This window comes from Rousettus aegyptiacus, unplaced genomic scaffold (genome assembly GCF_014176215.1).
Source record: "Rousettus aegyptiacus isolate mRouAeg1 unplaced genomic scaffold, mRouAeg1.p scaffold_m13_p_8, whole genome shotgun sequence".
NCBI classification, from domain to species: domain Eukaryota; kingdom Metazoa; phylum Chordata; class Mammalia; order Chiroptera; family Pteropodidae; genus Rousettus; species Rousettus aegyptiacus.
The window spans coordinates 80188975-80210911 of record NW_023416311.1 but is presented as its reverse complement, the minus strand read 5'-3'; the positions used below and the strand labels follow the sequence as shown (position 1 = coordinate 80210911).

Genomic DNA, 21937 nt, shown 5'->3' with positions numbered 1-21937 from the left:
GATACTTTAATTTCTTGTCCATGTTCATAAGGGTATCTATTTGTAACAATATTAAAGGCATTGCCTTGAATTATATCATGTTCTTAAACATTTCTTATGTTTGGCGGGTAAGAGTATATTCAACTATATCTGCAACTGAGACATATTAGTTTCCCTGCCTTCATCAGAACTGTGTAAAAAAATAAGTTGTCAACATTTAGTACTATTTAGTACTATTATAGTGCTTATTTAGTGATTTGACTTCAAATACATTTAAAATAATTCATAGTGGATCTTTTTGCAAAGAGGGATGTAAATGGAGTCAGAGAGAGAGAGAGAGACACTGGGGTATGATAACCATGGAAGTGTTTTATTCCTTATCTGAATATTGGACGCGTAGTAGTTCATAATATTACTTTAAGTCACATTTTGTGTCTAAATTTATTAATGACAATTGTTTAAGTACTTCATAACCTGCAAGGACATCATGCCCTTCCCTGTTTCTTCCACCTGTCTACTCTTTCTCAAACGGAGGCCTAACCTAAAATTTCTGGGTTGCCATCAATTACTGGGGCCTGGAGAAAAGTAGTAAAATAACTTATTTTGTTTTATAACTTATTTCCATGGAGATAAATGGGAACTCTCAAGAGTACATTTTCAGAACACTTTTGTGGATATTACACAAGTTGTATTAGGTTATCCAGAAGAAAAAAGTCAACTGAAAAAAAATATGTGAATGTAACAGTGAAGACTGAGCTGTGATCTTTTAATTGCTGCTGCATACTTTAACTATATCTGCATGGCAATATAAGGTATTCACGTGAACTAATTAGCAAATTCCTAATGCTCTTCTTATTTTCCTCCATTCTACCTCCTCAGACCTCTTCATCCAACTTCCATGCATTAGACTTTTTTTTTTTTAACTTTCTTCACATATCTGCAGAACACATTTCTCTTCTTGATGAATGACTGGTCATCACTATATTTCATTAACCTACTATCCCCAAGTGTTGTTGGGATTAAGCTTGAGGACTGTCAAGGAAGTGGGAGGGAAAAGTATTTACCTAATATCTTAATTCGCATTTCTTTTTAAGAGGAGAGTTTACAAAGCATTTATTTCATTTCAGATATCAGTTTGCTATTTCTATAGGTGTCCTGAGAGCAAGATGGTATCGGTTTAGAAGTTAGTCCTATATGTCAGAACCTCTACTTCTGAAGTCACAGGCCTGGAGAACAATGACCAAGGTCACCCTCCACAGCCTGGCTGTGCTTTTGTTTGAAAAGAGATAGCCCTTCAATGCTGAGAAACCCAGCTTCCAGGAATTCCAGGCCTCAGCCCAGGCACTGACTTTCACGTAGCCTCGCAGAAAACAATTGTGTGAAGCACGGTGACCTCAGAAGCCCAAAGCCTTGCAAGCTATTTATGAATGCAGTGTTCAGAAAATGAGCTCAGGATGAGGAAACCCTATCAGAACCCGATTTAGCTTCTACTCTGTCTGTGAGAGCATCCTATGAGAAAACAAGTGTAAATATAGCAATAACCAGTTCAAAGGTAGAAGACAAGATGCATGGTATGCTTCTGAGAGTAAAAAGGAGAGATTTCCAGAAAGTTTTAGCCAGACAAGTAGAATTTTGAGAGCATTTGTCACTGAACTAGGTTATCAAGGTGTTTTGTTTTATTTCATTTTGTTTTTTTAATGGTTCTTAAGTAGTAAAGGTAAAAGTCTAGCCAATGAATTCTTGCTGTATAAAAGATTCCATATTAAATATGAGAATTATATCATTCATCTTCAAAATATGAGGGCCTCATTGTTATTTCCAGAGCAATCTAAAGTGATAAAATGACCTCTTTCCTCTCAGTTCAACCATTCTGAGCTTATGCAGTTATCTTTTTTGTGGGACTTAGTTCAGGCCTGAAGTGCCCTCAGCAGGCTTCAGTATAATGTACCTGATGTGACATATTCATGTTAGTCATAAGGATGGAGGAGGGTCATCCCTTCCTCTTACGGGTGCCAGTCTCCTAGTGAAAAGAGAACAAGGACCCCTCAAATAATGCAGCAGCCAATGCAGAATGCTGCACGCCCCCAGCATCACTGGTTCAAAACTCCTGCAGTTCGTTTTTCAATCTATATGGATATGTATTTCCCTTTTCAAAAGGTTCCATGTTACTTAAGATGTAGAGTTCCTTTCACGAATTGTCACATGCCTGCGTTGAGGTACATGCTAATTTAATAAAAGTGCCAGGAAACGCATGTATTATCCACTCTAACTGGCCTTTCACTGGGAAGAGGATGGTATTTAGTAGCAGTTGCAAGTTGTGATAACAGACAAAGTGAGAATGCTGGAAGTGTAAATGCTACAATTCAATTGAAAAGCAACATAGCAAGAGACCCAAAGGAAGTCTAATAGTGAATCAATAATTGTTTTGGAGTTCTTCCTAAAGAATTAATAAAAATCCCCCAAACCTTAGGTATAAAATTGTTCATTGAAATGTAATGTGTAATGACCAATATTGCAATCCCCAAAGAATAGAAAACAAAATCTCTAAAATCATAATATGTATATTGGGTATCTCAGTCTGACCTTTGATATAATGACTCAAAGATATTTTAACTTCAAAAATAAAATATATATAATTTTAGTTTTAAAATGAGTCAAGTGCTAGTTTTTCAAAGATATTTGCCAAGATAGTACGAATAATCTTGGTGCAATTTCCTAGAAAGATTATAAGACTTGCTTTGAGCTTTTTTTAGCAAAACGAAACTCTATTTTATCTTCCTATCCTCTAAAAGGATATATAATATACTTCGTAGATTTCTTAGCTTTAAAAATGTATTTTCTACCCCATACTAGTTAGAGAATCAGTTGCTTATCATTTCTAACTATGGGCTGTTGACAGTTTCTCTCCAGACTCATAAGTTTACATACAATGAAAATAAATAGCCTCAGCCTTTGCCTTTCTTTTTCTCAGACTTTACCCACAGATATGGAGCCCAAATCCAGGACAATAGAACCATTTGTGAAACAAAATAATTCATAATACAACAATGGCTTCTTAAAAACAAAGCTTTTCAAGTGGCACAGAGGAAATGACATTACTTTTAGACTGAACAAGATGTTTCATAGATCATATGAACACAAGTTGTCTACCTTGATAGACTACATACTATCATAAAGTTGTCTTCAGAGCAGAGTTACGATGAGGTTAAAGTCTGAGGGGATAAAAAAAAAACACCTTTTAATAGTTTTTTAAGTCTGAATAATTATTCTAATGAAAGCAATTAATGACAATGGCTCACTGACCATCTGAAAATTTTACCTGTCTGTGACTTTAAAGAATTCAAAATTCATGAGTTTTTAAAAATCAAAGTGAGAATTCAGAACTGTTAAACTGAAAATAGTAAAAAGTACTTTTACAAAATTATTTTTTGCCTATGGGAATATATTTCGAGTCAGATTTAAGACTCTGACTGATGAGTTGAGGAAAATGCCTGAACTCTGCAAAGGAACATGAATTCAAGGGGAAAAATGTGTTTTAGGGAGGAAAGAGTTTTATTTAAAAGGCATTGAAATAGATGTTCAAAAAACTGTATGCTTCCAGGGAATAGGAAAGGACATATTATCTAACTAAGGCAAAGGATAGATGTGAAACATACAAGGAGAGAGACATGCAAACACAAAGAGAGGTTTACAGACATATACATAAAGACAGTCTCCATCTGCAGCCTAAAGAAATCTGAGCAGTCACTCACTCTCTGGGCTCCAACATGTAGGAATAATATTCTATTCTGCAGCCATCTCTGTGAATACTTAGGATTTTTTCTACCATAGCTCATGTCTGTGAACAAATAATAAAATGTCAAATTCACCAGCCTAAGTACTGTCAAGACTTTCATTATAAAGTCTCCAAATCCAGCAGCTTAATTATGAGCTTGGTCTTCACAGAGAATGTCAGGATGTGCCAATATTGGCTGAATCTTGTATGTGATATCTGGACCTGATTTACAAGTTCCAATATTTTGGCTTTGACTACCAGACCTAGAGAGTCTAAAGGCAGTTGTGACACAAAGCTTATTTCAAATAAATTAATAGCGTTATAAACTTAAATATAATCAAGATCCTATATAAATCTTTTATCACTCTATATGTTTATCAAAGTCAATCTTCAGCTGCCTGAAACATCTCCAGAAGGGGAGCTATGCTTACTTCATAATTTTTGTTTCAGACTTTATTTCAGACTGTATTCAGAAAATCTGTGTTTTCATGTATGCATAGATCTTTCTGGATAAAGGAGAGATATGGCATTGCCCACCTTTGGGTTCTCACTATTGTTCCTAACACAATGAGTTGCTTTCAATAAGTATTCAATGAATAAAATATAAATTGCTTCTCACATTACATTATCCCATCGATGTAATTTGTTTTAATATCAGGGAGCTTGCCATGCATTTCTAGTTAAAATTTTGCATACCTCATAGTGGACAGTTTGAATTTAGAATCAGGTAGAGCTGGCTTCAGCTTCTAATCCTTTTTATTAGTTAGATGATTTCCAGGGAGGTCATAATAATTTTAGAGCCTCAGCTTCCTCTACTGGAAGACTGAGAAGAAAAACTTACCTGGCCTATTTCATATGACTGTTGTGAGGATTAATTGAGATATATGAATGCATGGTGTAATATACAACCAATACCAGTATACATCTTAATAAAGTTGAACAGTCAGCCACACCGCAATATGATGTCTATATTCTCATTTATAATTATAAGACATTTTCTTTTTTTCAGAAAGGAACAAACTCTAAGATTTAGTTAGTACAGTGACTGTTCAACAAGGCTTTCACAGAATGAATATAACAGCTTTTGAAAGCCATTTCTCATTATACTAGAAGTTTTAGTTTTGAAGGGAAACTCATGTTTTGCCAACCAAGGAATCTATTATGTGCAAACAATATAGAAATTATTGTTTGCAAATCTTTTTGCACCTAATTCTAGAATTGCCAAGGAAATGGAAAGAAGAAAATGAAATATATGGCAGCTCCAAGCTAATGCTTTACCTCAACCCACCTACTTTGCAAGCATCATAGTTTGAAGCCAATTTCTAAATTAAGAACAGTTTCCTAGAGGTTCTATATTTAGGACAAGGAGATTTCCCTTGTCTAGATATACACCCTTTCCGGTGTGCTCTGGAGAAACCCAGATGGGAGTTTTTCTAAAACCAAGTAAACAACCTCAACTCCTTTGCTGCTATCTTAAATTTGAAATGAGATCAATAACTTTGGAAAGATATTTGGCAATTTGACATGAGTGAGGAAATCTTCCAGCACTGTTTCGGAAAATATGGCCCCGCCTCTTCTCTGCTTTTATCTGCTTGTACTTTGTTTCATTGTTGCACATACTACGTTAGAAATTCTGTTATTACTATCTCTCTGCTACAAACTCATTGAAAAGAAAGACCTTATGTTTTCATCTTTAGCTATCCTGGGCTTAGCATAGCTTGACACAAGTCTTGTGTTCAGTAACTACCTGTTGATGGGATGAATAAATAAATCGTTTTTGTGTGTGTGTGTGTGTGAATTTATATTCAAGTACAAAGTGAGAAGAATTCATCAGATAATCAAAACACACCTGTTTACCCAAGTTGTTAAATAACTTCATTCAGTCGTGGCAACATGGTATATTGATTAAAAGCACAGGTTTGAGTTCAAAGCCAGTTCTGTCCCTTTACCTGACTATGGAACTTGGACAGGTCATTAATCTCTTTGTAATAATTACTATTACATCATTCGAAGCCTCATTATCTTCATCTGTAAAGTATGAGATGGGTAGAAGAACTGAAGGAGGTAAAGCACATAAAATATCTATCAGGGCTCTGGCGTTGTAGCAAGTTCTTGATAAATAGTAGCTCTTGTCATTAGTGGTAGTTGCGGTAGAAAAATAAGAGATTTGAATCGTTAAAAAAAAAGACTTTTAATCATTAGAAGCACTACATTTTTTTAATTAATTGTTTTTTTATGGTGACATTGGTTAATGAAATTCAGATAGTTTCAGCTGTACACTAATAATAAGGCATATATATTTATACTGTGTGTTCACCTCCCATAGTCGGATTTCTTTCTGTCACCACATATTTGAACCTTTTCCTCTTTTTTTTTTTTTTAGGTAGTGTTTTCTTTTCTACAAATTTTCATTCAATCTTATCAAAGTAAGTTTTCCTTCTGGCAAATTGTTCCATTTCTGGTTTTCCCTAATGGATGAATTTTTTTCTTTCTATGATAATTAAATAAGGATAGCTGATAGCTACAGATCACTCTAACTTCCTTTAGAAATTACTTCATTGATTTCTGAAATGATAGAGAATCTGTAGTATACCTATAAATATGCTCATTAAGTCACAAATTGTTCATGGCAGCAAAGGAAATCTCAATATATTGTCCAGGCATCTTCCTCCCCAAAATACACGTTTTCCCAAGGGCTTCTGGCCCGGATCCATTATCATAAGTACAGCTGGAGCAGGAGTCATGCATCAAAGAACAATTTTCCAGTTCCTCATCCTTTCTGAGTTCATTGAGTGGGCAGGATTTCAGGATAAGGTGATATGTCACAACTAAGAACATTTGCATAAAGTGAGGTGAATATTCACTAATCAACTTTTCTGTTACTTCATCAGTCTGGACTGACTCTAAAAGGAACCTCTTGAACCATAGAGGGCTCTGGTGAGAAGGCAGAGAATCAGAGAGTGGAATATATTCCCTAGCCCCAGGCATTTCATTTGAAAGCATTTCACTGTGGCTCACGTGCTCTGCTGTGTTACTCATGGGTTTGCTTATATTGTCTTCACAGTGGAAGAAAACGACGAGGGTATCAGGATGCCAAAGTGGCTTGATTGCATGTAAGTTAGCTCCCATATGCCTGCCCAATAGCAGAGACAGTTTTTCACATCTCTACCTAGTCTTCAGATCATTGTATCAGAAGTCTGGTGTATATACCCTTTGTGAAATTATACCCACAGTGAAAATTTAAGCTCACTCAAGCTCTGAACTTTGGAGAAGCTTAATGGTAAAATTCATTATTTTTTCCCCCCTCTTCTCGTTTTCTATGTTTTTCTTTTTCCCCATGTTGGCTATATTTCCCTTACGGGTTGTATTAATTTTGCTGTTTCAATTTCTTTGTCCCAAATCCCCCAAGACCCCCAGTTGCACAAGTTAGGTGTTTAAATAATAGATTTCAATGTTATGTGGAAGAACACACAAACACAGCGGCAGCAGAGCAGGAACTAAGCTCACTGGCCTGGAAATCAAACTCATTAGTGCCTTTGTGTTCCTTTTGGAACCTTCAAGCTCACCTCCTCACCTCGCTGATGGAAGGTGAGTTTGATGGAGGTGGCAGCCACAGCTCTTTGCTTTGACCAAAATGAATTTCACAAGAAAACACAGTTCGTATGCCAAAGGGAAGTCATTTGATCCAAGTACAGAATAATCTCCTTCTGATGTGCACATTATATTTAGTTTTCATGTGCCCTCTTTGAACTTTTAATCATCCAAAAGAAGCAGGAATTACTATCCACTATCTGTCTTTGCTTTGCACCCGGGAACACCACCAAGACTCAAGGATTGCCTGAGGGGTGCATATTAAATTCCTGTTGTCACTTTCTTAAGTGGGTCCCATTATCTTTCCATTGTTCTTGGCTTTTGTGAAAGGAAAAGAGGCAAAATGAACCTAAACCTGTTCAGACCGGCAGCATACAGTGAAGAAAAAGACGATCTCCTGAGTGGGGCTTATTCAAAGTTTCTTTAATGGCACACTAATTATATATGACCCCGATGGCAGCTTTGGTGTCACCGTCTTTAGAAAAGTTATCAAGTGTTTATCCCTGGGGTTTATGTTGTTTCTCTTGGAGAGACTTCACCAGCTGTCTGCAGTGGCTCTAAGGTTACTCCCCTTCGGCCTACCCTAAGCTGAGCAAAGGTTTGCCATTAACTGCAGGTTGTTACTGAGCAATTAGAGTGAATCAGAACCTTAAATGCAGCAGCGGTTTTTAATCCTCCTCATTGCTCCTTTTCTCCTTGAAGTTCTGTATTCTCCTGCCTGATGCTTATGTCAATTCTCTTGCATTGGGATCAGGTCAAAGCTTTTCTATTTATCAGTTACTATAAAATTTTCTTCATGACAGACTATGGATATGTATTCTTTAAAAGGAAAATATGTTGAGGGCTTAATCTACGTTTTCATCTAGGATGATCATTAATCTCTTCTAGTTTTGCCTTCTGCTGTCAGAAAACTTGCATCTCTTCCAGTAGATTCTTCCAACTTTCCTGCTGCAATTTAAGTCTGGCTAGAGTTTGTAGTGAGGCTGCTTTATTGTTTAGTATCCTCTGTGAACTCTTTATGGTATGGGACAACATATACTTCGATATTTCAAAAATGAATAGTTCCAGAAAGTAGCATTTTTCTTGAAAGCTGAGCAATAAGATATTTTATATTGACAAATTTTGAATAGAAAGTTTTCTAAAGTATATTGTCCACTTGACCTTTTAAAAGTATTCTATTCATATTTTCAACTTTTTAATAACTTAAGTAATTATCATGAACATTGATTATATTCCTCTGTCATGAGACATAATAGCCTTGGGAACTATGGAGCTGTTTGTGATTATTTGCTCATTTATCAATAGTTCCATATCACTAGACTTTTACAATCTTTTGTCTGGTATTTTTTAAATTATCTTTTTTATTGCTTTGACTGTTTGCTTTCACCTCTTATCACCCTCAACTAATTAAGTATATGAACTCTGGTTCATGAATGATAAGGCACATATTTTGACTATTCTGTCCCTTGAGAACACTGGATCCAGTTGATTTTTCTGTCCCACATACAACTATGATATATGTTACTCTAACATTGAAAGAGAACTTTCAAACGAATTGGTCAAATGGTGCAACATGAAATATTGGTTTATTATGTGACTTTAAATGAGTAGAGCATAAGAAACAGGAAAACAAACAAATAGATATTGCCTGTATTAATAAACCTAGGTGGACTAGAATTAAAATTTTATCTTTTCTTAAACTTTATAAGGAAGTAGAGTCTGGAGTTTTAAACAAGCAACCAAGGTAATTCTGAAACACATGAGAAATTGATTTTGTGTCATGCTCTGCAAAATGTTGAGTATGGGTTATCATTATAATATTTATTAGTGTACTATTAAAGCATAGAGATGCTGGTTATGAAAAAATTCCAACAGATAAATAATAGAACTTTTGTTATAGTCCTTCCATCATTATGAATCTTTCATTTGGAAAAGTTCTTTGAAATAGAAAATTTATCTCAGGGTTAAAAAAGTTAAGTAAGTGCTTTTACTCTAGAGACTAGTCAGGTTGCAGAGTATCTGTAAAAGTCTTAAAAGTACACGTACAATTTTTTGTACATATGCATTTTTCCAGGAAAAGAGTTGGTAACTAAGTTTTTGTCCTCATTTTAGAGATGAGGAAATCAAGGCTCATAAAGATTAAGGAACCTGCCCTTAGTAGTTAAAAATGAAACATTTTTATCCTGAGTAGTTAAGGAACTTCTTAGCTGTATAGAACTGGGATTCCAAGTATGATAAGGTTATTCCAAATTCGTGCGGTTTGCCACTCAAGCTCAGGGCCTCTTAAGTTGTTTAAATTCTTTCTTTTATTATTCTTGGAAAACTTGCCTAATTTTGCCATAAGTCTGTTCTTTTCATGGCCCTGATCATTCTTAACCAGCTTTGTTCACCATCTGATAAGTCATCTTGTCTCAGTAATCACAATGTAATCAAGTGCTTTTCTTACCTATTATCCTGGTTCTCTGTCCTATTTGATCATTTTGTTTCCAGTTACTGTTAACTCGGTTTCTCCAAGAGAGTCTCTACAAGATTATTAGATAATAATCACAGCAGGTATATTAAGTGGGTTGGAGGCAGTTTACTTCTCCATTGCCCTGTACTCTTTCTTTTTAGTTTATCTGGAATAAGTATCTGAAACAACTAGGGAAATTAAACTGCCATCTGAGTAAAGTCAACTTGATTTCTGCCTAGAAATAGGAAGCAGGACCTCTTGCCAATAGCAATGTTTGTTTATCTCACTCAAGAGCCTACTCATTTAAGAGACAAACCAGTCTTCTTGGCTGAGTCATTATTATTTTTTTCCTAAATAAAATCATTTAGAAAAAAATGATTTATCATTTATCTTAAACGGGTCCTTTTTAACAAGTGGGCTTCCTCCCTTCACCCCACATACACACATGGCTTGGTAATATCCCTAATCTATAGCAGGTGATGGAACTCTCAAACTATTATGTAAAGCTCAAGAACAGCCAAGGGGAGAAAGAAGAAATGAGAGGTGTTGCTAGAGGATCTTTTGGTGGCAGGGCAGAGAGAGACATCTGGAAGCCTTGTGAGACCACCAGACCACCACAGCGCCTGCTTTTGTTCAATGCAATAAATTCATTTTTAGGCATCTGTTACATGCCACATGCATGGCTAGGAGCTAAAGATACAGAGATGATTAAGAAACAGTATTTGCCCTCACTGAGCTCAGTATCAAATTAGGGATGCAGAAACATATGGATAGGGAGGTGGCTGCAGTTTGTGTATGTGTTAGAGACACTCTCAGTGATGAAGAGCAGAAACAGCTGGTATCATGGAAGATAAAGAAAGCAACTGTTCCTTTGACCAACCTTGGGTTTTCTACTCTCTCATCAACACCCAGAGAGTTACATCAATTTGATGGTCTGTTCTAGGAATCAAGAAATGCACATGAAGTGGTTAGATTTCCAAAGGCTAGAGGCCGTTAACCATCTAGACTTTCTCCTCTAAAGAGACTGAGAGTGCATCAATCTATCACTGAAATCTGCTAGAGACACGCTGTCCAGCCAAGAAGAATTAGGAATTAATCTCTTCCAGAGATCTCATTATTTGAAACTCTGTGGTTGAAATCAGAACTGACCCTAGAGAATAATAATCCTGGGACCATACATAATAGTGTGTGTGTGCGTGTGTGTGTGTGTGTTAAAGAGCACGATTAAACAAATCTGTGACTAAGCTGAAGTTTTTCCCTGAATGTGTTGTCAGATGCACTGGCCCCTTGCTCTTCAAAATTTTTTCCTGAAACACATTACCATCATTGCTTCAAATGTTTTTGTTCAGACTTGGCCAGTTATATTATTAAACTAATTGGATTATTAACCAATTTAAACACGATTGGGTGAGTAAATACAGTCATTGTTATACCAATTAATTAACATTGTGCTAAACACATATGATATAAAATAAAATACAGTGTGTGAATAACACTTTTGAAAAGCCTACTACAAAAGAGGTCAATAAACTCTATGTCCTGCTTTTGTGGAGAATCTCAAAATAATAAATTATTTTCGCACTCATAAAATTATATTTTATATTACAAATATCAGCTTTCCTTTCTTTGTCAATTCATTTTGAAATCATATATAAAATAGCTTCCAGGTAATGAGTTCCATTTTGGGTGCTACAGTATAGAAGTGAATAGCATAGACAGCCCATCTTCTAAGAGCTCAGCAGTAGTTATAGCTTTAAGTATTTAAAAATAATTTTTAGTATAATATAATTAACTAGTATGTTCCACTTCATCAGATTGGAATAAAAAGAGACGCTTATTTTAAAGTTTAAGCATGATTTTGATTCCACTACTTTCAAGAAATGTCAGGAATCTTGCAAGATTTCTCTTCTGAAGCGATGTCTGGCAATGCCTGAAGAGTCTCACGTGTAAACACCACTGATATTTATTGAGCACCTACTCACTACATACCAGGCACTGTTCCAAGCACTGAGTAAGGGTACAGATAATGCTCTGCTTTTGCAGATCTGACATTCTAGTTGAGAGAAGCAGTCAATAACCCAACAAGCTAACAGGCTTACCAATGACAAAAATAAAAAATAAAAAATAAATAAATAAAATAACAAGAAAAATACAAGTGCTACACCAGAATTAAATTCGAGTGATGCAATGAATAGTAACGGTCCTCAGGGTAGAGCTTCCTGGGGGCAGGGCATTTGAGATGAGGTCTGAGTGATCAGAAAGAAAGCCCTCTGGCTCGAGAGCAGGATGAATGTGAGGGGCTGGGGGCAGGGCTAAATCCTTGGAAGCCTGGTGGCAATTTAGGTTTTAGTGCTCTCGTGATGGGAAATGATTGGAGTCTTGTAATTAGGGGAGAGTATGATTTAATTAATAGCTTTAGGAAGTTCACCTGTATGGATCGTACCTGGTAAAACTGGAACAGGGTGAGCAGTTAGGAGTTATCATAGTTATTCAGGTAAGACATATCAGGAACTTGAAAAGTGTGGATACCTGAGGATATGTTTTGGAAGTGGTAAAGATTAATCATGGATAAGGTATAGGAAGGATTTTGAGAATAATTTATAGATCATTTCACCAATCCTCTGCCACTATTATGGCTCTAAAACTTTGTGGTTTCAGTAATTTTCAATCAGGCAAAAGGCTTTTCCTGGTACCAACTGGCTCCAAACTATCTTTAACTTTAACAATCCAAATGCCCAACTAAACCAAAGTGTGCTATTGAATGCATCTGTATCGAAAATTTGGAATTTCAGTACTATTAATGTTTTATGAGACTCAGATTTCCTGTCCAAAGACCAGGTGGTAGTGTTAGCTTTCTCTCCTGGACCAAAAAGAAATCTATATTCTCATAGTATACAGTCTAGAAATCCTACCCTCCCCCTCCTCTGCCCATGATAGATGACATTTCCTCTGCACTTGGCCCTGGATGATTAATTAACAGAGACAAATCCTTTTCCTACATGAGAAGCTTAGATGTCTATCTACAGTTTATAGTTAGAACTTCTCCACTTAGATAAAGTAACTACAATTGTGGACCCAAAATCTTGATGATTTAACCAGCCTTTTGTAGGGTTTGTTTGCATATATATTTGGGTAAAACTTAATCTGATAATAAAGTACGCCCCAATTTTTATTATAAAATCAAACAATCCATATGTTATTCCACAGCATCTAAATATAGCTTTGTGGTCACTTTATTATATTCTCAAAAAGCAATGGGTAGGAACTTGCTTTATTTTACTCTTTTGACTAAATAAATTTTCATTTAATGGTTTTCTCAATGTTTTGAGAATGTTAGGTTTGTTATGGAATAAAGAGATTTTTCTCCACAAATAACTGGTTTCAATCTCTAGAAGCCACTTCTAATAAGATCCTTATTGTCAATTTTCCATAAATAAAACAATAAGGCAACTTAAAATTACTCTCCTTTGATCATATCTCTACTTATAATTTCTAAACCATCATCAAAAGAGAGGATGAAAAAGAAAATATTCTATCTAAAAGTTTGCGTTTTCGTTAATAAGTGGAGATTCTATGTTCCAGATATGATCCAGAGCAGTGGTTTCCTTGAAAATAGATTTTGTGTTTTTTGGGGGTGGGGATGGGGGTGGAGGAGGGCAGGTGGAAGTAGGTAGTACATTAAAATCATCTGAGAAACTATTTCAGGTACACATGGTTCTCTCTATCTTTGGGTAACCGCTAACTTATCATCAGCAATATAACAGAAAAGGCATCAATACATAAAATTGTGCAAAGCCAGCTAATTAAATTCTAATTAATCATGAACGAACGAGTCATGGAACCAAGGTACCAAATCGTTTACATGTGGCACTATTTTATAACTTATATGACAACATAATTTCATTTTTTTTTAATGTGCAACTTGACTATATAAGAAAACAACTTATTTTCCTCAGAGCTCAGAGCTCTGCTTGTACAACAGAACCTTAAAAGAATTGTTTCTCTAGCTACACAAGTTGATTTGATTTTTACTGCAGCTCTCTGCTACCTTTTGTTTTGTAAATGAATCACATAGAGTCACCCAAGGAAGAAACTCTACTCATGTTTTCCGAGATGATTTTTAAAACTTCCATCATCTTTCAGCACAGAATCCTATTGCAAGAGGAGCTCCATTTTGCCCCCTATTTAAAACAGAAAAATGATTTTCTCCAAACTTAATTTGTTCTATCAAACCTCATTTCCTCTGTTAATTTTTGATGATACATATTTATTGATAATTTAGAAACGAGAGAAAGTCATATAATATTCTGGGAAAGTCTAAAACCGCCATTTTTTTTTCTAAGCTCTTTCTCATCTCTCTCTCTCTCTCTAGTATTATTAATACTTTACCTTAGGTTTCTAAATTGATGTTATGGATGCTATATTTCTGTCAGAGCAAAGCTTCCTTGGGGAAAAATTCTTAACTTCCAACTTCATGGGCCTCTTTAATAAAGTAAATAGTCAAGTGAAAAGCCAAATGAATCACAGCATGCCTGTGGCATTGAGTCAATAAAATGGGAAGCTGTGTCAATTGTGGTCCCACTGACTTTAGCTTACACACTCTTCCTCTGGTGCAAATGGATGAGATGATGCTGTTCTAGCTGCAAGGCTTGGCAGTTGCATGATTAATAGCATCCATGAATATGTTTTAATCTCATAAACCACAGCTCCATATATTTACTCCAACATCTGGATAAGAACAGAATTCTTGGAATATTTTCTGTTGCCAAGGGAATATTCTAGGGTCATTCAGCTAATCATAGAAGTCACCTTGAGGTCAAGTACAAAGTAATGATGCCCCAAACTTCTTTCTAGTTTGCCAAAGTTTTGAATAAAGAAAATCCAGTGAGGCCAATCCATGGACTTGATAATCTTAAGGGATTTGGGGGACTTTAGTACCAGCATTTTTAAAAAAGAATTAATCACCTCCCTTTTCTCAGGCAAAAAATAGAGTAACTAATGCAAACATGTCTTTCCACATCATCAAATCTAACTCATAAGTAGAAATTCTCCAGAATTCTAGCCCTAAAGTTTTGAGATTCTAAAGACATTTAGATAACCCTAAAGTATGGTTAACATAGCTCATGACAGTCTATAATCAAGCCAGTTTAACTTATTTTTAACATCACTAGTACCATCAACTTCAAAATTTACAGTGAGTTTTCCATAGACTTCTGTGTAGATATAATCCTTTAAACTATTTTGCATATTACAAAGGATTGTACTATGATTATATAACATAAAAAGGAATTTAAATGTTGATGCGTAGTACAGTAACCTCATCATTATGACAGCTTATTTTTAATTTCTCTGTAGAAAAATTAGGCTACCTAGAACCTTGCAAGTTCCCTGCAAATAGATTAGTGCAAAGTATACCTGTCAGCTATAAATTTGCTTTCCCTTATACTGTCTCCTTTCAACTCAAAAAAAAAAAAAATACCCTAAAGAACAAATTCTGGTGTTGTGTTTTTCTGGTTTTATAACACATTTAGTAATATAGCTAAATGGATTTACAATTTTATTGAGAATCATTATCAAAGATGACTGGAAGGATAAATCAGATTTCAAAGGAGTGATGTTTGCTTTGCTTTCAGAAGTTCGGGCTGGTAACCCATGGTATTCTACTTAAGGTTCTTTACTACCATCGCAGTCCAGGGAAATTTCCCTCAGATTTGATAAGAAAACTGAATTCTAGTTGAAGTCCTCTCCCTTAGAGAAGTTGCTACATGAAAGAGCGTTCAGCAGTAGCAGAAGGAAGAGATTAAATATGAAAGGAGAATGCAATTAGTATCATTTGGAGCCCAGGGGACTTAGTCCTCTCTGGGCTTTCATGAGTGAGAGTAGGATCAGGCCGGGCAAGGGCTGTTGAGACCTTGCTCAAAGGAGAATTCAGGATATTCCTACATGGATTGTTATGAGATATGGGTAAGGACAATGGAGAAACAAGTGGCTTACTACTGCTATCCACCCAGATGCTCAAAACTACATGTGTGCCAATGAAGCCTATACAATTTGGAGAAATGTTAAAGAAAGAGATGATTAGTTTATATGCCTTCCTTTAAAATTCTTCAAAGTCTAAGAGGCTCTCTGTGTGAGGCCTTGTAGAAAAAGGCAAGTGGTTAAATGTGAAAGTCAAAAGAAGTTAATGGTTGGTCAGATAAAGTCTCTGGGGAGCAAACATGCACACACACACACACACACACACAAAATTGGACAGGATTCAAGCAGGTCTTTTCTATTCTCATCATAGACGATTAATAGTAAATGGAAAAACAGGAATGTGGATTCAATTCAAACGGATCTCAAAGGATAAATACCTCAACAGTGTTCACTCTCTAACTTAAAGATACTAACATTTTCATAAAACTTCAAAAAAATTTTTTTTCTTTAATATTAGCAGAAATAACATGACTTTTTTTTTTTTTTTCTTTTGTCTTGTACCTCTAACTGATTTCGGCCTGGGTGCAAAAAGGAAGACAAATAATCTGTTTAGGTTTTTGATCAAGGCCATGATTCAAAACAGACCTTTGTTCTGCTTGTCTCCTAGGGCCTGTTAACACCATGGCTAGTGGTTGGGTGGTTCAAGTGTGCATTATCCAAGCCTTTCTATCCTAATGCCATTCCAGGATGGGCTGGGCATGTAGTTCTACAGCTGCTGGGTTTCACTGCAAGAAGTGGGGAGACTGAAGTGAGGCCTATGTCTAATTTGTTTAATAGGTTATAAGAACTTCGGGATATTTCAGGACAAAGGACTGCATTTAAAAGTAAGATATTATTGTAAAGAGTTGTGATAAAAGTAATAATAGTAAGTAGTGTTCTAATAAAATACAAACAAAGGAAATGAGAACATGTATCTTTAATAATGTATCTTTAATAATCTGATGTTAACACAACAAACCAAACAAAATAAATAACTGAAACCAGCTTTTTGCTTCCTCTTCAGAATTGACAATGACTTGCCCATTGAATATATTTAGGTATTTTCAGGGGGACGGTATGTGAAAGTTATTCCATGTAATAAGAGAATTAAAAAAAAATTAATGTTTCTATATTTTCTCAGTACATTTGAATCTAACTCTAGCATTTACTGAAAGGAAATAGCAACTTGGTTGGGTACACAGTGTAAACCTACATGCTGTTGATTGCCAAGAAAAAAAAAAAAGTACTTCCTTTCTCCTAGCCAGTTCTCCCTTTCCTTATGGAAAAAAGAAAAAAAGAAAGAAAAAAAAAGAGGGCCCAAGTCAGAAAGGATTCTTTGGGCACATGAATTGTATCTGATAACCTCCTCTTGGAGGCATATCTAATTAATGTGAGATTTGGTAAATGCATATTTTATTTTGTAATAGGGAACTAGCAAAGAACTTCTAAATCTAGAGCCGTGTCCAGAAGGCAGAAACTGCCCTGTGGAATGATTCTTAAATGATGATAAAAAATAAGTTAATAATAACAACGTGTATTTATCATAAATTAAGGGGCCTTTCCAACCCCCACGTTTCCTTCCTCTGACATATGTATTTGAGTCCACGTGTGTGACTGTGTGTGTGTGTGTGTGTGTATGTATGTTTGTGTTTTTTCTCTGATCCATGTGACCAGATACTCCAACGGACATTACCAACAGGAAATGCAGGGTGTGAGTGTCTGGAGGTGGTTGTGCTGGCATTAGACAAAGCAAACCTTGAGAAGCAGGAACCTCTTCCAGGAAGTGGGGGGCTGGGAAGTGTCCTGCCTCTTTGTTAGTCTGTTTGTAAAGAGTAGTCCTTGAAGCAAATAGGGGTTGGGATTTTCTCCTGGGAGAAAGTAGTAGGATTTAGACAAAGCGAGGCTTAATTCATAGTGTAATCTTGCTCCAGAAAAGAGTTAGAAATTATTTTCTTCTCACAGATGAATAGTTTGACTGACAATTAAATGCACATATAAAGTGCTAACATAGATTTGCTGAGTTTATTGTAATGGGAATTAAATAAGTGTCTCTATATATTATAGTACTTGAAGGGAATTACCAAGAGAATAAGGATCAGTGTATCTATTGTATTTACAAAATTTACAAATTCATTCATAGAGTTCTAGAGTTCCCCATTATGGTAAAATGTCCTGGTTGTCAACAGATGAGAACTGTTTCCCTGTACCATGGGGATCTTAGGTATTAAATGCGGATATCAACCGAATGTTGTCTACTCATGCTTCTCTCGTACAGCTCTCTGGACCTTTCTGCAAATAAACCTCTGGCCAGACTCTGTGCTGAGTGGTCCAGGTACGTTAAACATGCTTGATTTCTCAAAGCGAATGCACACGCTCTTCAAGCCTCTCTGCGAAAAAAATCTAACTTCACTCTGAGTATTTAATGAATGGAGGGAAATGACCTACTTACTTTCCTGTATATTTTACTGTGGCAAATGGGTTTTTAATTACTTCAGATGTAGAAGGCTTTGAGTGGAGATTACATTTAGGTAAAGATTGAAGAAAAAAATGTACAGATTGGCATACATATTAGAACAATGGCTCCAGGTATTCTCTGTCACAATGCAGTATTCACAAAGTATTTTTCAGTTTGAAAAGTAGGTATTATCTCATCTGTGCATTGCAACTAGCTCTAGGCCATGACAGATTGGGTGCTATGCATTGTCACTAATATTCTTACTTCCCATTCGAAGAAGCTGAGGCTCGGCTGGAGATGGTGACCTTCCAGGTCCCACAGCTAGTAGGTGCTGAAGCTGAGACTAGAATCCAAGCCTTCTGGTTCCACTCTACTCCAGTGATTCCCAGTTTCTTCCACTCCAATGTTCACCTCTCTGCTTTCAAAGTCAAGTTTACTGTCAAAAACGTCTACTCTGAGCAGCATCAGAAAGCGACCTGCACAGAAACAGGTCTTCTCTCCTCTGCAGGAATGCTCTTCTGTAGTCTGTTTCAAGGTTACCTTCTAGAGATTTTTGTGACCCTCCTCTCAATAGAAGCCTTCCACTTCCCCACCACACCCAGTTATGTTTTATCACAGTCCTGTTTATTTCCTTTGAGGTACTTATTATGTCTGTATAATTACCTTGTTGTGTGTTTGTTTGCTTGTTATCTTTCTCCTCCAGGAGACAGCAGGCTTCATGAGGGGGGGAAGTTCACTGCTCTGCCCTCAGCACCCATAGCAGTGTCTGGTACCTAGTAGATGTTTAGTAAAGACAGTAGCTCAGGAAACAGAACACACACTACTAAATAAAGTCATTCTAAGGCTTACAAAGAGAAAAGGAGGAAATTTCATATCCTAGCTGAACCCTTATTTTTTATTTTATCTTGAGAAAATGATTTTAATCTCTGCTGTGGGCTAAATTGTGCCCTCTCCAAAATTCATGTCACAGTTCTGTCCCCCAGTATCTCAGAATGTGACTACATTTGGAGGCAGGGTTTTTAAAGGAACTAAGTTAAAATGAGGTCATTAGCTGAGCCCTATTCCAATATTACTGACATCCTAATATGAGGAGGAAATTTAGGCACAGACACATACAGAGGGAAGATGATATGAAGATGCAGGGAGAAGATGACCATCAGCAAGCCAAGGAGAGAGTCATTGGAAGAAACCAACCATGCTGACACCGTGATCATATATTTCCAGCCTGTAGAATTGTGACAAAACACATTTCTGTTTTTAAGCTACCCAGTCTCGGGTGCTTTGTTATGGCAGCCTTAGCAAACTGATACAAACCATCTCTAAATGGTCATTACTATTGAATGAGGATTGATGGCATCATATATATAAAGGGGAATAACATAGTGATGGTAACAGAGGAATTGCTCAAAAAATACTAGCCACAAATTTTCTACTTTCTTCCTAGAATCTAACTCCTTTATATGTCATAGTTTTCCATACCATTATCTTAGTGGATATCAGTACCATAATCTTACTGGAAATAGTTTAGAATTATGCACACCTACCTAATTTTGAAGTTGCACAATGATGGCCTTATATTAAACATTTAATAAATGTCTTTCTGAGGGGAGAATGCAGCAGTTGCATAATCACTAGGCTCGTTCCAGCCTTCATGCCTCTGTGCATGCTTTTCCTCTTGCTTGGGAAACTCTTCCCCAGATCTCTGCATGACTGTTTCCTTCTCATCATTCCTTTTCCACCTCAAATATTACTCATCAGAGATGCTTTCTCTGACCCCCAACCCAAACCACTTTTTATTGTTTCCCCTTCCTCCATTGTCTTCACAGTACTTACCACTCTGAATGTTTCTCAAATATTTATTCCTTTACTATTTACCGTCTGCTTTACTCCATGAGACACTAAACTCTATGACAGCAGGAACCCTAATATGTTCATTACTCTCTACCAGTACTTGGATCAAAATTGTTGGTCATTAAATAGTCAATGAATCAAGAAAGTGATGATGAAATGGAGAAGATTACTTCAAGGAAAGCTGAGTTCTGGGGAAAGAGTTACTTAAATTTTATTCTGGCCTTAGGCTCCAGGGATGTGGTTTCCTAGAGAAGAGAGAAACTGAGGTGCTATGGGAAAAACAATAGTTAATGGGAGAAAGCCAGATAGATGGAGGTCCACAGCTCAGCTTTGCCATTAATTTGGTAAAACCCTTGGGGAAGTTACTCAACCTCTCCAAGCCTCACTCTCATAAAAGATTAGGACTAATACAACCATCCTGTAGAATCATTGGAAAGATTAAATGAAGTAATGCTTTCAAAGCACAAGGCAAATAGATCAATAAATAATGTCAATTATTTTTAACAGAGAAATTAAAAGGGCAAGCCATTCCATCTTTTGACCTAATAAAAGTGGGTTAAGGTAAGTGTAAAAACTTAAGAGCCTTAATGACAGTGCAATGCAAAGAGCTAGTGAGTCTTACCCCATCTGGAAAATGTAGACTAGATTTCTGATGCCCTGTTCCTGAAGATCCTTCTTGATTCTATTGGCCTTCCTTAGATCATAACAAGTCCTACATAATGATTCTTTTACCAGAAGAAGCATCTTTATACTAATAAAAATTATCCAATTTTAAGAAGGAAGTTATTGAAATTGTTTAATATTTAATTACTTAATATTAATATCATGAGAAGAGGATTTTAAAAGAGCCCAAAGACACATTTTAACAGCATCAGTCACCTTCAGTGCCAAGCTGCTATGACACCTATGACTTAAGGGTGGGAGGGGACTCACAATGCACTTTGTGTCAATTTATGCTGATTCCAGCAGGCTCACCCAGGGGTAGCACCCACATGAAAGATGTGTTTATGATGTGTGCAGATATTCCTCACTCTCTATTCTTATGACTTGTATGCCGAGTGATGGCAAGTCATCATTTTCCCATGAGCAGCCACCTAGTTTTTTCTCAGACTTGTGAATCATGAGGTGGCTTGGGGCCATTTTCTCAGCAGGAGTAGTCACTTGGGAAAGAAAAGGTGTCATGAGCATCCTTTCCCCATCCCCTCTTCCTCTCCTTAACATCCCCAAAGAAAGACACCAAGAGCTAAGTTTATAAGAGAAAATACTAAAAAGGACCAGGATATTTGTTAGAGCTAAGCTGACTCCAAGAGAATGATGAATATAGTTCCTGAATTTAGTTCTTGCCACATTTCAGTCTTTGTCCTGTCTTATCTAAAGAGTGGTCTGATTGTACACTCTCTCCACTAAGTAAAGCCTTTTGTGTCCACTGACCCTTCTGGAGAGTTGTGGTTTCCTGTCTTCAAGAATCTTCCAGATAGCTTCTTTTTTTCCCAGCTTTTCTTCCACCCTTCTTCCCCAAGTAAGAATCCTATAGATCTGAAGAATGATAATTTTCTTTTATGTAGAGCCCTTGAGTTAGAAGAGAAGGAAAAGAAAAAAAAAAGAAAAAGCAAGCTAATTTTTCATCTCCCTCTGAAAGTAAAGATTTTGGGGACAAAAATATCTTGAGTCCTATATTCAAAATCCAAGAAACCTCCATTATTTTGTCCCTGAATTACTTCCAACCAAATACACTCTTTGCCTTTCAACTTGCATCTAGTCTTTTGAAAGTAAATTTTATAATGTCACTTCCTTTTCTTAAACCCCCATCATCCTCCAAGTGAAAGTCAAACACCATAATTTGGCCAAGAAGTCTCCTCCTAATTTGGGCCCTCCC

General features: G+C 36.3%; 1 long non-coding RNA gene across 2 annotated transcripts in view; it reads right to left on the bottom strand.

Moving 5' to 3' along the window:
• Window positions 1-21937, bottom strand: part of LOC107503313 — a 56347-nt gene that overhangs the window by 9362 nt on the left and 25048 nt on the right. The window contains exon 3 of one of the 2 annotated variants that reach the window (XR_001595207.2): window positions 18874-18983. This is a non-coding gene — a long non-coding RNA (uncharacterized LOC107503313). Of the gene's footprint in view, window positions 1-16773; window positions 18984-21937 lie in introns of those variants that run through there. The other variant, XR_001595206.2, reaches the window with a different exon arrangement.